Below are 17,823 nucleotides of genomic sequence, written 5' to 3'. Positions count from 1 at the left end.
TCTCACAGTGTTTTTCTTTTCATGTATCCCTACTTCCACATTTGTACAGTTTTTTATATTTTATTTATAACACTAACTGCCAACCTTAGGTATGTGGTTATTTGCATATAAAATGTGTCTCTTTTATAGAGGAGAGAAAATGTGTTAACTTTTGGATCTGTTTCTTGAAATCTTCAATAGTTTCTCTCTACAAGTGGGTGAGAGCTAGAGATTCATCGCCTGGCTTGACCAACTTAAGAACACAAGAATCTCTCCTCTCTATCAGACTTCAGGCTAGAAACTATCTTCCCATTGCTTAAAAACGAGAGTTTCCTCCCTGCTCAGGTAAAGCTATGATTAAACAATCAACCAAATGCAATCTCAACCTGAGGCCGCACAAAACATCTGCATGCAATAACCACTTATCTTATTAAAGGAGCATGAAAACCTGAAAAGTAAGAAACTAATGTAACTGAAATGGTTGATAGCCAGAGAAGTGGGCAGTACAAACATGAAACTACCCAAATCACCACATGAGTATGCTTTAAAGCCCAAAACACACAGGCATGCCATAGTAACCAACACTTTAAATAAATAAGCTGGGCCTTGTTTCAGGGTTAGAAACAGGGTTTTGGAAGCCACCACTCAATCTCTACAACAAGCAAAACAAAACAAAACAAAAAAACTGAAAAACCAACAGCTCTTCTTGGATCCATAAGAGGAGGGAATACACAGGACAAACCGCTGTCTCCAAATTTGGATAGTCAGGTGAATAGAGGGAGTCACCACTTACCAGAATGAACATTCCTTTGCAGAAATTAGTGCCAGCGTAGCAAAACTTGAACTGTAGTTGATGATTTACTGGAGGCTCATTGTGGACATATCTAGGAGTTAAAAACTCCACAGGGATCCAGGTATAGAGGGGCCACCACACTACTCACACTTCTTTGAGTTTTACCTCCAGGAGGTGGACTAGGTTTTCAGAGTAAACACCGGAGAAAAAACCTCTTTATGCTCTGACAGGGGTAGAAGAAGAGGAACCATTTTAAATACTCCAGAGCACCTGGTTCTTCTTAACAAGGCCTGCCCTCAGGAGAAACTATTTAACTAGAGCCTAAACTGCTGTGGTTTAATCAAACCCATATTGGCCTTTGGGAAACAAAATATCCAACTCCAGCCACACTTAGCCTTTCACTTGGGAAAAGGGAAATGCCCAACTGCAGCTCACTTTAACCATTCTGTTAAATTCCTCCAATTCAAAGGGGGAGATGAGAGAACTGGGAGGCATGTGTGAAGTTCACAGTCCAAAGGTACAGGCTCACTAAAACACTGAGTCCTGACTATAGGCCTATGGAATTCTTCCCATTCCCCCAACCAATTTACCCCAGATCACTAAAGGCCTGTTTACAACACATGTTTTTACCTACGACATCTTATCTGGATATCCAGAAAAACTTACAAGAAATACCGAAAGGCAGCAAACACAATTAGAGGAGACGGGGCAAGCATAAGAAGCAGACATGATAAGGATGTTGGAATTACCTGACTGGCAGTTGAAAACAAGTCTGATGAACATGCTAAGGGCTCCAATGGATAAAGTAGATGGCATTTAAGAAAAGATGGGCCATATTTCCTTTGCTGTGCAGAAGCTTTTTATCTTGATGAGGTCCCAAAAGTTCATTTTTGCTTTTGTTTTCCTTGCCTCTGGAGACATGCTAAGTAAGAAGTTGCTGTGGCTGAGGTCAAAGAGGTTGCTGCCTGTTTTCTCCTGTAGGGTTTTGATGGTTTCCTGTCTCACATTTCACCCATTTTGAATTTATTTTGGTATAGGGTTCAAGAAAGTGGTCCAGGTTCATTCTTGTGCATGTCGCTGTCCAGTTCTCCCAGCACCACTTGCTGAAGAGACTGTCTCTTCTCCATTGGATACTCTTTCCTACTTAGTCAAAGATTACTTGGCCACATATTTGTGGGTCCATTTCTCGGTTCTCTATTCTGTTGCATGATCCAGGTGTCTGTTTTTGTCCCAGTACCATACTGTCTTGATGATTACAGCTTTGCAATACAGCTTGACGTCCAGAATTGTGACGCCTCCAGCACTGGTTCTCTTTTTCAGTGTTACTTTGGCTATTTGGGGCCTTTTCTGGTTCCATACAATTTTAGGATTGTTTGTTCTAGCTCTGTGAAGAATGCTGGTGTTATTTTTATAGGGATTGCATTGAATGTGTAGATTGCTTTGGGTAGTATAGACATTTTAACATTTGTTCTTCCAACACACATCGTATGGTGTTTGATGCAATTTTGGATGGGATTGATTCCTTGGTATCTCTGCTGCTTCATTAATGGTCTATAGAAATGCAACCAATTTCTGTATGTTGATTTTATATCCTGTGACTTTGATGAATTAATGTATCAGGTCTAGAAATTTTGTTGGTGGAATCTTTCAGATTTTCCACATAGAGTATTATATCATGCAAAGAGTAAAACAACAAAACTTAAAGAATGGGAAAAGTTATTTGCAAATGATATATCAGATAAAGTGTTAGACTCCAAAATGTATAAAGAACTTATCAAACTCAACACTCAAAAAATAAAAAATCCAGTGAAGAAATAGGCAAAACACATGAATAGACACTTTACCAAAGAAGATATCCACAGGCATAACGGGTACATGACTCATCACTCATTATTAGGGAAATACAAATTAAAGTCACAATGAGATATCACCTCACACTTGCCAAAATGGCTAAAATTAAGAATTCAGGAAACAACAGATGTTGGCAAGGATGTGGAGAAAGGGGAACACTTTTCACAGCTGGTGGGAATGCAAACTGGTTTAGCCACTCTGGAAAACAGTATGGAGGTTATTCAAAAAATTTAAAAATAAAATTATCCTATGATCCAGCAATTACACTACTTGGTATTTATCCAAAGGATACAAAAATGCTAATTCAAAGGGGCACATGTCCCCCATTGTTTACAGCAGTGCTATCAACAATAGCCAAAATATGGAAACAGCCCAAATTCCTCTACTGATGAATAGATAAAGAAGATGTGGTGTATTTATATTATATTATATTATATTATATTATATTATATTATATTATATATATAACATATATAATACTACATATATATTGCAACAATGTGGATGGAACTAGAATGTATTATGCTAAGCAAAATAAGTCAGAAAAAGATAAGTATCATATGATTTCACTCATATGTGGAATTTAAGAAACACAACAGATGAACATAGGGGAAGGGAAGGAAAAATAATATAAAAACAGAGAGGGAGGCAAACTATAAGAGACTCTTAAATACAGAGAACAAATTGAGTGTTGCTGGAGGGGATTTAGGTGGGGAGATAGGCTAAATGAGCGTTGGCATTAAGGAGGGCACTTGTTGGGAGGAGCATTCAGTGTTATATGTAAGTGATGAATCACTGGGCTCTACTCCAGAAACCAATACTACACTGTATGTTAACTAAATTGCAGTAAGTTAGATAAAGTAAAAAAAAAAAAAAAAGTTGGCCAATGTAAGCAGAAATATGGAAATCTTTTGAAATAACCAAAAAGAAATGCCAGAGATCAAAAACTGTAACAGAAATGAAGAATGCCTATGACAAAGTTATTAGTTGACTAGATTTGGCTGGGGAAATAATCTCTGAGCTAGGGCACATGTCAATCAATAGAAACCTCCACTATGGAAAAGCAAAAAGAACAAGATTGAAAGAAAAAAAAAGGCAGAACAGAACAGAATATCCAAGGACTGTGGGACAACTACAAAAGCTGTAACATACACATAATAAGAATACTAAAAGGAAAAGAGAGAAGGGAACAGAAGAAATATCTTAAAAAATATTGACTGAGAATTTATCCAAATTAATGTCAGAAAGCAAATCATAGATCCAAGAAGCTCAGAGAATACCAAATGGAATATATGCAAACAAAATAAAACAAAACAAAAACCCCACTATGTTGGCATATCATTATCAAATACAGAAATAAAAAAATAAACAAAAATTCCCGAGGAAGCCAGAGAGCAGAAAACATCTTACCTGTAGAGAAGCAGAAATAAGAATTGCATCTGACTTTTTTTTTTCCAGAAACTGTTTATTTTCCATCTGTTTATTTGCCTCTGTAGAAGAGCAGCTTAAGACCACTCAGTGGTTGTTCCTACCCAATCAGTGGCCTAAGTAGAGCGAGCTGCAGACGAGTCTTCAGTGGCAGGCTGAGTGCTCCAATATTCAGTAGGGAACTGCTGAAAGGCACAGAGGGCACCTGCACACCTTCAGAACCAGTCTGCGACTTCAGGTTGAGTAGCGATTAGCTCAGGAGCTGCAGCAGTCCATTCACCCTGAAATTCCTCTTTGGTCACGGCCTTTTCAGCAGCAGTCTGCTCTTCCTTTTCAATCTCTTCAGGATCTCTGTAGACAGATTAGGCATGACTTCCCCTGGGTGTTCACAGGAAATGGTGCAGAACTTCCCAGGCCATCATCCACCACATTAGACCCACTGCATGAGCAACTGTGTTGTTGAAAGGATGGCAATGTCCACACAGTGCAGAGGAGAGTCTGTATTACACAGAGCAATGGTAGGCAGGTTTATATAAGACATCAGGCTGGTGGTCAGCCCTAGGATCAGTAACCACCAGAAGCCTTGGCTCCCAGAAGGATACCTGGATCTGGTTAGTGAAGATGCCAGGAGTGAAGTGGTCAGCAATAGTGGTGGCTCCAGTAGCAGCAGCAAACTTGGGCACAGCTCACTGGCCAGTATTCCTGGATGATAAGACATTGACATCAGCTGAGTTTTCAATGGCAACAATGGCACGAGCTACCAACTGAAGCTTCTCCCAGCTTCTCTTCAGATTTCTGATAGAGATACCATCACTTTTCCTTTTGTAGATGTACTGTTTTATTTAGAGGTCAAGTGGGTTCCTGCTACAAGAAATTTGAGGACATCCTCCTCCTTCATTTGCTGGACATCAAGGGCTTCAGACACTGTGAAAATTTCCCTTTAAGTTACGATGAAAATGCAAAACAACTGTATGGACCCCCCGACTGGAAAAGCAAGAACTGCATATGACTTCTTAAACCCTGTACAGGCCAGAAGAGAATGGGATGAAAATATTTAAAGAGTAGACATAAAAAAACCAACAAGCTGGAATTCTGTACCCTGAATAATTATCCTTCCAAAATGAAGTAGAAATAGACTTTTTCAAACAAAAATTGAGGGAATCTCCTGTCAGCAGATAGTGTTGGGAGACATGTTAGAAATTCTTTAGAGAGAAGATAAATAATATAGGTCAGAAACTCAGATTAAGAGGAAGACTACTGAAGAAAGAATACCGAAGGTAAAATAAAACTTTTTTTTTAATTTTTAATTGCTCTAACAGATAAGCTTGTTCAAGACAATGATAGCCACAATGTATTCAATTATGTAATCTTTTGTATATATCTTATGTGTATATATGTATGCTTACTTGTAAGTGAGATAACTGAGCAAGTGGGAAGGTTAAATCAGGATTATTTGCTTGGTATAAGGTACTCACACTACCTATGAAGGTATTTTGTTTAGCTAAAGAAAAACAAACAAAAAGGTCATGACCAGAGTTTGAAAACTTCATGAGTTTGTAATCCCTTTGAGAGAGAGTTTAGAAGATGGAATGAAGTGGAGAATTTATACTCCACTAGTTAAAAATAACATTATAGGGGTGCCTGTGTGGCTCAATTGGTTAAGTATATAGGGCACTGGCAAATCTCTGAGATTAAAGTAAGAACAGAGATATGGTTGGAGAAGGACCCTGAGATCTGGGATAAGAAGAATATCTGCATTGACATTTGGTACAACTTTCTGGCCTATAGTATTGAACACAGAAAAAAATGGATGAATAAAAAAAATGTATCTGGAATTATAGAACCTTTAAGCCCATGGAGCTGAATCTAATATTCTTAAAGTGTATTGCAGAAAAATTAGATCAAATGCACGTCGATGTCATACCTGGAATCACACTACCATAATTATAAAATAGAGATTAGTGAGCAATTTAGATTTTATTGATCCTGTGTTTTAAAATAGTCTTCCACTCAAGATGCTGAAAGTTAATCTTCATAGGTTTATTGAAATTATTACTACAATGTCCTTGTAAGAGCCCTGCTCTGTGTAGAAATTCTAGAGTGATACATATTGAGAGACATTTGTTTTGACTATTAAAACTCTGTGTGACACATGCAGGAGTACTCACATGCATGAGTACACTAAATGACCTGGGATTTGAATGGAGTACAGGGCATGGAGCAGTTATGCTCCCCAGAGCCAATCACCTCTCTTGACTCTGAACTTTGCCAGATGACCTCTACTTTGGAAATGACGCAAAGTGCTGACTGAGACTGTATGCCAAAATCACTGCCATTGGTCAATGCATGGCTGCTCTCTCCAGGATACATAATGTTAGTCATGTTGCTTCTATGGGATCATTCAGGAAGGCATTCATATTGTGGAGAAATTCAAACTTGTAAGCTCACTTAAATTAGTTCTATTATATCAGGCCTCATGTACTTAAAATTTAAGAAAAATGACTTTATAACCTACATTAAGAGAAAATTACATCGTGAGGAGAAAGTGGATTTTGTTTAGCTTTTTACAATTTAGAATTGCAGACTATCTGATCATAATTTGCAGTTTATTTCCTCTCACTTCTTCACTTTCCTTATGCAGCTACAGCTTAAACAATGGATTTTATTTTGAGGAATAAAAGTAATAAAATTGGAAATATTGGTTCACCTGGGTAACCTTATAACTGCTATAGGCCAAAGTATTGTGGTTGTCAATTTTAAATAATACTATGATTTTTAAAAAATGTTTGTTTATTTTTGCAAGTGTGAGCTTGAGCGGGGGAGGGGCAGGGAGCAGGACGGATGAGGATCCAAAACAGACTCCAGGCTGATGTGGGGCTTAAGCTCACGAAATGTGAAACTCTTGAACCATGAACTCACTAGCCATGTGATTATGACCTGAGCCAAAGTCAGATGCTCAACTGACTGGGCCACCTAGGTGCCCCAACTGATGCTATGATTTAACCCTTTAGGATAGGCAGTGTTAGAAAGAGTATCAGTCATCTGGTTTGCTTTCTACCTCCACCACTTAAAGTATCTGTGACTTTAAATAACTGCTTTGTAATCTCTGATTAGCAAGTATTTTTCTTTAAAACATCTATAAGAATGTCTACTTCCCATAAATTCTGTCAGCGTTTATTAAGATAACTATGTAAAAATACTCCTTTGCTTATAGTGGTGCTAAATGAATATGGCATATATACACAAATATTCTCTGCCTCGCTTTTCATGTAATGGGGCAGTGATCTATATAACTGGACATTCTAAGTTTATTGATTCTTAAATGAAACTATATGTAACCATAAAGGACAATCTATAAATAATATCAATTTATATGTATGATTTATCAGTGTGTTTTATATATGTATATACATGTAATGCATATAATACACAATATATGTGTGTGTTGTATATATAGGCATGTGTGTACATTTTGCAAGATGAACCATTGGACGAAGGATTGTTTTGTTCCATGAATGATCTGGGGATCATTGAATATCTATATACCAAAAAAAGTGTTTTATATACACTTCACAGCATATACAAAAATAAACTCAAAATGTTTTGTAATTCCAAACATTTTACAAAATGTTTTGTAAAATTTCTAGAAGAAAACATAGGAGAAGACCTTTGTAATCTATTAAATGACATCAATTTCTGCAACACCAAAAGCACAGTCCATAAAAAAAGAAGTTGACAAATTTGTTTTCATCAAAATTAAAATGTATGTTGTCCAAAAACAAAACAAAACAAAACAAAACAACAACAACAACAACAACAAAACCACCAAGGGAATGGAAAGACAAAACAGGGATTGGGAGAAAATATTTGTAAATTGTGTATATCCAAAATATCTCAAGTCTACTCAAAACTTAACAAGGAAACAACAACAAAAAATTAAAATTGGAAAAATACTTTAACATTTTATCAAATAATATATATAGATAGGAAATAAGCATGTGAAAAGATGCGACAGATCCTCAGTCATTTGGGAAGTACAAATTAAAACAATGAGAGAATACTATATATCTATTAGAATGGATACATTTAAACCATATCAAGTGCTGGAAAAGATATGAAGCAAGTCTTTTACATTTCTGGAAGGAATTCACAGTGGTAGACCACTTAGAAAAAATGTCAACTGCCTTAAAAAATGAACTGTACACCTACCATGAACTATTTACTCAAGAAAACTGAATGCATATAGAAATATTCATATAAATACTTCAAAGAACAAATACAACCCAACACCCAAAAAACTAAACCAATTTAAAAATGGGCAGAAGACATGAACAGACATTTCTCCAAAGAAGACTTACAGATATCCAAAAGACACATGAAAAGATGCTCAACAAATGAAAACTACAATGATAGAGCACCTTGCACCTGTCAGTATGGCTAAAATCCACAACACAAGACATTAGACATCTTAATGAAGATACAGTAAAAAAGAAACCTCTCTCTTGCATTGTTGGTGGGAATGAAAACTGGTGCAGCCACTGTGGAAAACAGTATGAAGAACATTCTTCAAATAGTTAAAAACAGAACCACCTTATGATCCAACAATTGCACTACTAGATATTTACCCAAAAAATAGAAAATTCAAAGGGATACACACACCCCTATGTTTATAGCAGCATTATTTACAATAGCCAAGATATGAAAGCAGCCCAAGTGTCTACTGACAAATGAATAAAGAAGACACACACACACGCACACACACGCACACACACGCACACACACGCACACACACACACACACACACACACATAATGGGGTATTATTCAGCCATAAAAAATGATTTCTTGTCATTTGCAACAACATGGATGGAGCTAGAGAGTATAATGCTAAGCAAAATAAGTCAACTAGAGAAAAACAAATACCATATGATCTCATTCATATGTAGAATTTTAGAAACAAAACAAACAAGCAAAGAGAGACAGAGAGAGAGAGAGAAAGAGAGAGAGAAACCCAAAAAACAGATTATTAGCTCTAGAACAAACTGATGGTTACCAGAAGAGGGGGTGGGTCAGAAGGTGAGTTAAACAGGTGATGGGGACTAAAGAGTACCATTATCATGTAGGAAAAAAATAATAAAATAAAAACAAGTAAATAAAGTATAAACTGACTATAAAACAAGAAAATAAAATATTACCTAGAAATCAGGAAATAAACCTCGTTAATTCTGTTAGTTATTACTAGTTATGTTGCAATGGATAATACTTTGGTGTAACCAAATAGTGCTTCATTAAGAGTGCATTTCTACTCTACAAACATTTGAATTCTCTTGTTTCTTACAAGCTTTATACCTCTCAAAACACCTCCACTATACAAATCTATGAGTGGTTGCTTTGGTACAACATCTTAATGTGTTTAGCTATGAAGAGTTCAAATATAGATTTAAAATGAGTTATAAATATGACTTGGTTCATTTCATTGTTGTGTTAATAATTTGGGTGTTCTTAACAGTATATATGTATATTAAAGATTATAAAAGTCCAAATATTTCATAATATCATTGGAGAATGTAAATTTCTCCGTTACCTAACAAGATGGGTTATATAATACAACTTACTTTTGGGATAAATGCATGTTTTTAACCTCACCAGAAAAACACAAATCTGTATGTGGCTTTTATGAGTTACATGGAATGTACAGAAAATGTACCCCCCCTTTTTTATGCTTCCTTTATAAAGTGACATAATGACTTAATTTGAGGATTTGAAAGGTACCTCCACCCCTCTCTTTAAGAAAATGAGTGAGTGATGGAATTAGAAGCTAACTGGAAAGGCTGTGCAGAAGTTGGAACCTGGTCTTTGTATTTCTGAGGTATGCATTCCAAAGAGGTACCTTATCCCTCAACTAAGAAAGTGAACAGTCTCGACCACTGCAGGTCAGAAGTTTAAAGTGAAAGGAAAATGTCTGGAACTGGACTCATGCATATAACAAAATCTGAACCCAAAAGAAAGCCAATTGCATAGTTTGACAGTGACCCTGGAGGAGGCAAATCCAATTAATTGGGAAAAGGATTAGTTTGAAGAGACCCCTCAAGTGGAGCTTGCCAGAAACGATCTATCTCAGTAGCACATTTGAAGAACAGCCATCAAGTCAGGTGGATTATCAGTGCCCCTGTGCTAATCCCCAGTCAGAAATTGAGATAGTTCATCTGCATTTTTTAGAAGCTGTCTTCCAATTAAAAGCTGATTTGTAAAAACAATGCCTTGTGTACTCTTAAGCCCAAAATACCCTGAGAAACCAATAGCAAAAAAAAAAACAAAAACCCAAAACAAAATACAAGGAATATTAGCTACAAGTTACTTTCACCAGCAGAAGGAGCTTATGTACCAATACTATGGGGATGGTCTAAAGCAAATTAATGCAGGCTCAGCTATAAAAAGAGCAGACGGAGCCCTCTGTTAAATAAAATTTAAATTCCAAAGATAACATTTCATAAGAAGGAGAAAGCAATGAAAGCATTCTTAAGCTAAAAATAAGATTTTTCATTTGTTTGAAGAAGAAAAAGAAATTCACAGTGGTTTAGTTTACCAAGAAATAGAATTATTAACCTTAGTCTTCTGCTTTTGAGATTGTCATTAATGCAATGAAGACATTACATTACCTTCCTTCGAAGGTACATAAATGGAAATCACATTTTGAATCCATCAAAAAGATATAAGGTTAATTGTTTGTACTTTGGGCTTCGCTTTTCACTTATAATATTTATTTAACAATTAAATGTACCAGACATTGTGTTAGATTTCATGAATTCACGAGTTAATAAGAGCTAACCGTTCTCAATAAACTTATCTTAGAAGTTTAATTGGGTGAAGGAAAGAACACTAACAAAATAATTAGCAGTAGGTACTGAAGAGATGTATCTGTAACTGTTAATATCATTTTAACTTTTTAGAAGGAGAAGTTTTAAAATCATAGAATATGTGTTGCTTATGATACGGGTAATAAAATTTTATAATCCAATTTTTTTAAGTCATCTGTGTAATTTCCTTCTGATTCTTGATCCTATCAACTATACTCATCAAAAGCCTTTTGTGAAATACTAGGACCAGTCATGTCACTAGTCAAGGTCAGTGTAAGGAATATTAGATATATGACTGTATGACAAACCGTAATACAAGCACTAGTGATTTTTTAAAGGTATTAATTTCTCAAATAATTATTTAGTGTTATGAATTGAACAGCATTATTATTATAGAGATATAATAGTGAGAGAGTTGCTAAGTCCTTCTAATGGAAACTGATACTTTCCTGAAGAAGACACATAATAAATAAATGAATATATAAACAGGTAAACGGATACTGTCATATGATACAGTAACAAATTATGTGAGGCAAAGTTAAGCTTTTGCTTAAAAGTCAAAATTAAAAGTAAGAAATAAAGATTGATGGGAAGGAGGGGTATTGTGGATAGGTGGCAAAAAAACAAAAAACAAAAAGCCAATCTGAGAAGTCTTCATTAAACAGAGAATTGGAGTGAGGAAGATACTGAGTGGAAGAATATCAAAAGCATCTAATTTGAACTGTCAGCCCAGAGCCTGACTCGGGGGCTTGAAATCATGAACCACGAGATAATAAATGACCTGAGCTGAAGTTGGACGCCTGACGGACTGAGCCACCCAGGCGCCCTGATAATTTGACGTTAAATTCACAAAAACAATTATGGTTTGCTACATTTAAACTTGACTCATTAGACTCTAGGAATTACCTAAGTGCTTGAGAGAGTTCATTTGGTTATTCAGACAATTTAAGGACTTAAAAAGAACATGAATTATTAAAATTATAAATGCCGGTATCATTTAAACATGTTAAGTGACAAAATTATAAGTCTTTTCAATAGTGATAATTAAATTGTACTAGTTTATAAGATATCATATATGCTCAATCTGTTTTTTTTTCATATATTAAGTCAACAAATTAAATTAGCAATTTAAAAAATCAAATTGCTCCAAATGAGGTGGTTTTTTTGGTTTACAAAGATCACCACAAGTATACCATAGAACTTTGAGAATACATATTACTTTCTCAAGAAATATTTATTAAATAATCAATGAATAATTGGCTTTTCAGTACTTTTAGGATCATTTCCTTTATTAACCACGTTTTAGAATCATCTATGATAATTGTTAAACAATACAGACTTGCAGAGTTTCCCCCACTTATAACTACTGATTGAGTAGGTATTGGTGTAGTCTAGAAATCTGTTTTTCACTAATGTCTCTTTTGACTCTCAGCAATAGGCAAAGTTGTACTACACTGCCCTAAAGCACATTTCTAATTTGCTTCCTATCCAGTCTAGGCAGTTTTTTGACTAAGTCCCATGTCTGATGCCATCAACCTTTCTGATACAAACTTTCTCTGCATGGATGTGTATCAGTGCAAGTTATGGCTCCTCTTTACTAGCTGGGATGCCTACCTGCCTCCAGATCACATGTATCCTGGGCTAAGAATCCTGGATAATGTGTTCTGATCCATCAGCAAGCTGCTTACTAATCTCATTTCATAATAATTCTTTTCACTTTATGACAGCCTGCTCATGTCAGAAATAGGCATGAAAATAGCAAATTTGGATGGCAACGCACAGTAGAGCTTAACTACTTTTATGTTCCTTTCAGAAAAGCAACTCAGTTATTATGAATGTTTATTTGAATATGTTAAGATTACACTAAGGCTCTTGAGTGACACTTTTCTTTCTTCCTTTCTTTTTTGACATTATCCTAAAAATGACTCAGTTTTTGCTATTTGTAATAAAATCAAATATGTTATTCAATTGCAAATGCAGAAAATAACCTTCCAGTTTGATCTATTCCTAGGATGTACTATTTGAACATTAATAATTCCTTTTATAATTCATGGATCCTTAGCTTGCTATGAAATGATACTCTTTCCTGTGTAAAATCACGGTAAACATGCTCATTCAATAACTACCAACCATAGAGTTTACTCAGACAATGGAAGATTGGTTCTTAAAGTTATTGAAATCTATGCCATTTTCTACTGTCACTTTATATTCAAAATACTTCATCTGAATAAGATCTGTGATTATTGAGGACTGTCTCTTACATCCTATTGTCTGCCAGCAGAATTACTTGGGCTGAGATGAATTTTTTCAGTCTACTGCATTTTTTCTAAAAAAAATAATGCATAAACCTATCATCTAAGTAAGGTACATGAGTTATCTAGTTCCCATTGGATAAAAAAGAAAAAAAACAAAAACAAAAACATTGCTACCCATGCAATCTTACAATGACAAAAACGTGGCAGCATACTATGTTACAAATCACCCTAAATTAAATTCACTCATATTTATCCTTATTTTCACTTTCTTTTTTTTTGTAAATTGAAAGCACAATTCAGTCTTTTTCATACTAAAAATAAGAATACCTTTTGTTAGTCATGTCATTTCTTAATTGCAGACAGAGAGATCAAGAAAGTGGTGTTTTGCAGGATCACTGTAGCTGCAAATTTGTAGCACAGTAATTGCCCAGCATGTGCTAACAAACTGTTCAGCTCATCCAGGCACACTCAGTCAAAGAGTGCAAGCAGGTAAAGAGAAGAAAGATAATCAATGGTAATCATTTCTGTATTTTTTCACTTCCCTTCAAATGCCATTGTCATCTCATTTATGTGAGAAAAACAAAAAGCAATTTAGAAAGTTACCAAAATTAAAAGGAGAAAAGTGCAATTTAGAGACAGGAAATATCCATGTGAATTGAAAGAAGGCTGGGTTCCTTCAACATTGAATGAGTACACTTTTGCAACAAAAAAAAGGATAACAGTATGTTGTTGTTCTAGTGATAACAGCCATCACGAGGAAAATCCAGAAGTATTGCATGATGAATTGAATTATGCTGTGCATATCAACAGGAGATAAGTAGATAAATGAATTACTGATTTTAGTGACATACAGTGTGGTCCACAGTATTTTAGATTTTGAACATAATCAATGAAAAATGAGTACCCCAGTACTCTAAATGTATAGTTAACTGTCAATAGTTCCTATACAAATATGGCTGATCATATTCATAAACTACCTGGCATACTTTTCTAGTGTGCAGATTTGTAGTGACCATTGTTATGGCAAGAAAAAAACGAGCTCTAAGTCTTTATCATTCCATATCTTTCCATATTCATTTGCATATATGTATATTTTCAGGCCTAGCCTCAATCTGAATAAAGACATGCATTTAAAGTGATTTAAAATTGACATTTCACTCAAAATGCCTGAAACATGTTCAAATTACAAAATTTGATTTTGTGATATCCTTATATCACCTAGGCATAATAAGAAACTCAAATGGATGCACTAATATATTTCAATTTCAATACTTGGATGTCTTTCCTTGTTTGGGGTTAAATAAGTTTTAAGTAAGTGTCTGATTTAAAATATTTGCAGAAAGTATGATTATTCAGATTTTTATTTCTCTGGTTCAGGGTTTTCTTGCTCATAATTCATGATGAATATCAAATCTTATATTTACATTTGGTGGGAGATCATCAAGTCACGTTTTACACCTACTAACGTTTACTTTATGGTGATAAGCTTAGAATCACTCTGCTGTTATGATAGTTCTTATTCCTAATTTCAGGTTTAATGGCAGGAGGAATGGGGGTAAAGAGCAACACATCTAAAGAAAATGACCCAATTGTTTCCCGTTTTTTAAAAAATATTTTTAAATTTAAATCCAAGTTAGTTAACATACACTGTAATAATGACTTCAGGAATAGAATTTAATGATTCATCACTTACATTTAACACCCAGTGCTCATCCCGACAAGAGTCCTCTTCAATGCCCCTCGCCCATTTAGCCCATCCCCCAACTCAACACCCCACCAGCAACCCTCAGTGTGTTCTATATATTTAAGAGTCTTTAATGGTTTGTCTCCCTCTCTGTTTTTTATCTTATTTTTCCTTCCCTTCCCTTCCCTTCATCTGTTTTGTTTCTTAAATTCCCCATTATGAGTGAAATCATATGACATTTGTCTTTCTCTGATTTATTTTGCTTAGCATAATACACTCTAGTTCCATGCACATTGTTGCAAATGGCAAGATTTCATTCTTTTTGATCACCAAGTAATATTCCATTGTGTGTGTGTGTGTGTGTGTGTGTGTGTGTGTGTACATCTTTTTTATACATTCACCTGTCTATGGACATTTGGGCTCTTTCCATACTTTGGCTATTTTCAATAGTGCTGCTATAAACATTGGGGTGCATGTGCCCCTTTGAATCAGCATTCCTGTATTCTTTGGATAAATACCTACTAGTGCAATTGCTGGGTTGTAGGGTAGTTCTATTTTTAATTTTCTGAGGAATCTCCATACTTTTTTCCAGAGTTGCTGTACCACTTTGTATTCCCATCGACGGTGTAAAAGGGTTCCTCTTTCTCCACATCTTTGCCAAAATCTGTTGTTTCCTGAGTTGTAGTTTTAGCAATTTTGACAGATGTGAGGTGGTATCTCATTGTGGTTTTGGTATGGATTTCCCTGATGATGAGTGATGTTAAGCATTTTTTCATGTGTCTGCTAGGCATCTGGATGTCTTCTTTGGAAAAGTGTTTATTCATGTCTTTGCCCATTTCTTTACTGGATTATTTGTGTTTGGGTTGTTGAGTTTGATAAATTCGTTATAGCTTTTTGATACTAACCTTTTATCCGATAAGTCATTTACAAATATCTTCTCCATTCTGTTGGATGCCTCTTAGTTTTGCTGATTGTTTCCTTCACTGTGCAGAAGCTGTTTATCTTGATGAGGTCTGAATAGTTCATTTTTTGCTTTTGTTTCCCTTGCCTCCAGAGACATATGAAATAAGAAGTTGCTGTGGCTGAGGTCAAAGAGGTTGTTGCCTGTTTTCTCCTCTAGGATTTTGATGGCTTCCTGTCTTATGTTTAGGTCTTTCATCCTTTTTGAGTTTATTTTTGTGTATGGTGTAAGAAAGTCTGACCCTGTTCTTAACTAACCTTAGGATTTACATCTCACTTGCTGCCTTTTATTTAATTTACAAAGTTATTTGCCTTCTCATACAAGCCCCATATTTAAGCCTATCAATCTGGATAACGTCTACAAAACGTTTTCAGATGTCCTGCTCACATATACAGTTATCACCAGGATTACTGGGTAACTAGTTTTCTAAAGTTAAAACTACTTTTTAGCAAACATTTTCGTGATTGATTACAACTCATGAGTAATCATAATTCAGTATGTTTACCACTTAGATAATATAACCCACCATGAATCTGCAGCAAATTATGAGTCAATCAGGCAGGAATCTATTTTATATTGCTGAAATTATCACATGTGGTCTATTCCCTGTCCTTTTAGGTCAATTCTGCAGATGAGAGTTACAACTTATTTCCTTAAAGCTATAAGAGTGCCTGTGTATCAGGCTGTCTTTAATTTTGTCCAAAACACTTGTATCATTTCTGTATATGCCCCCCTCCTGTTGAAGTGAAATATAAGTCTTTACCTCTATAACTATCTCTTTCTGTTTCTAGCATCTTGCAGTTTTAAGCTCTGGATTCTGTGGTGACAACACTTATTTTTATTTTTAATAAAAGCTTTATTCCAGAATAGTTTTAGATTTACAGAAAAGTTAAAATAGTAGCATGCCCCACATGTACCCACAAGTGCCATATCCATCAAGCCCAGATTTTCCTATTATTAACATCTTACATTACTACAATATGTTTGTCACAATTAATAAATGTTGAAACATTATTATCAACAAAAGTTCATAATATTTCCAGATTTCCTTACTTTATACCTAATGTTCTTTTTTCTGTTCCAGAATCCCACCCAGGGAACATTACATTAATCTTCATGTAATCTTCATTAGGTTCCTCCTTCTGTAAAAGTTTATCAGACCTCCTCTGTATTCAATAATCTTGAAAATTTTTTTCAGACAGGTAAGAATAGATATTTATTCCATGAAAGAAAATATATTAAAATAGGAACGGAGAACTAGAAACCCTCTGAGAAAATAGAAATATGGTATCAAACCTTTTTTAATTTTTAAATTTTATTTAAATCCAAGTTAGTTAACATATAGTACAATAATAATTTCAGGTATGGAATTTAGTGATCATCACTTACCTATAACACCAGTGCTCATCACAACAAGTGCCCTCCTTAGTACCCATTACCCATTTAGCCCAGGCCCATATACAACACCCCTCTAGCAACCCTCAATACTAGTCAGATAATTTATAGAACACCCCTTAATTGGAATTTATCTAATATTCTTCTTTTGATAAGGTTGTGGTTATGGGCTTTTTGGGGGAAGAACACAGAGGAGGGCATTTTCACACATCCATATCTAGGGTATATGATATCAACATTACTCATCACTGTTGCTATTAATTTTGCTCATTTGGCTGAGGTAGTGTTTGTCAGGATTCTTCACTGTAAAGTCAATCTTGTTTTGCTTTTCTCATACTGTACTCTTTGGAGGGAAGTGACTATGCAGAGCTCACTTACAGTGTAAGGACTTATGCTCCATCCCCTTGAAGGATATTTGGACATAAAACATTACACTCCTAAATAATACATGAGCCAAAGGATAAACTCAAAAGAAATTAAGAAATATTTTGAACTAAATTAAAGTGGAAACACAATTTACCAAAATTTTGGGGATAAAGCAAAAGCAGTGTGTAGAGATAAGTTTATAGTATTGAACACATATTAGAAAAAAAAAATCTAAAATCAATAATCTAAGTTTTT

General features: G+C 35.1%; 1 pseudogene; it reads right to left on the bottom strand.

Moving 5' to 3' along the window:
* Nucleotides 1–4,128: 4,128 nt before the first annotated feature.
* The window catches only part of LOC106982271 (40S ribosomal protein SA-like), a 29,519-nt pseudogene continuing 15,824 nt past the window's right edge, over nt 4,129–17,823 (bottom strand).

This window comes from Acinonyx jubatus, chromosome A1 (genome assembly GCF_027475565.1).
Source record: "Acinonyx jubatus isolate Ajub_Pintada_27869175 chromosome A1, VMU_Ajub_asm_v1.0, whole genome shotgun sequence".
Classification (NCBI taxonomy): domain Eukaryota; kingdom Metazoa; phylum Chordata; class Mammalia; order Carnivora; family Felidae; genus Acinonyx; species Acinonyx jubatus.
This window is presented reverse-complemented; position numbering and strand designations above follow the sequence as displayed.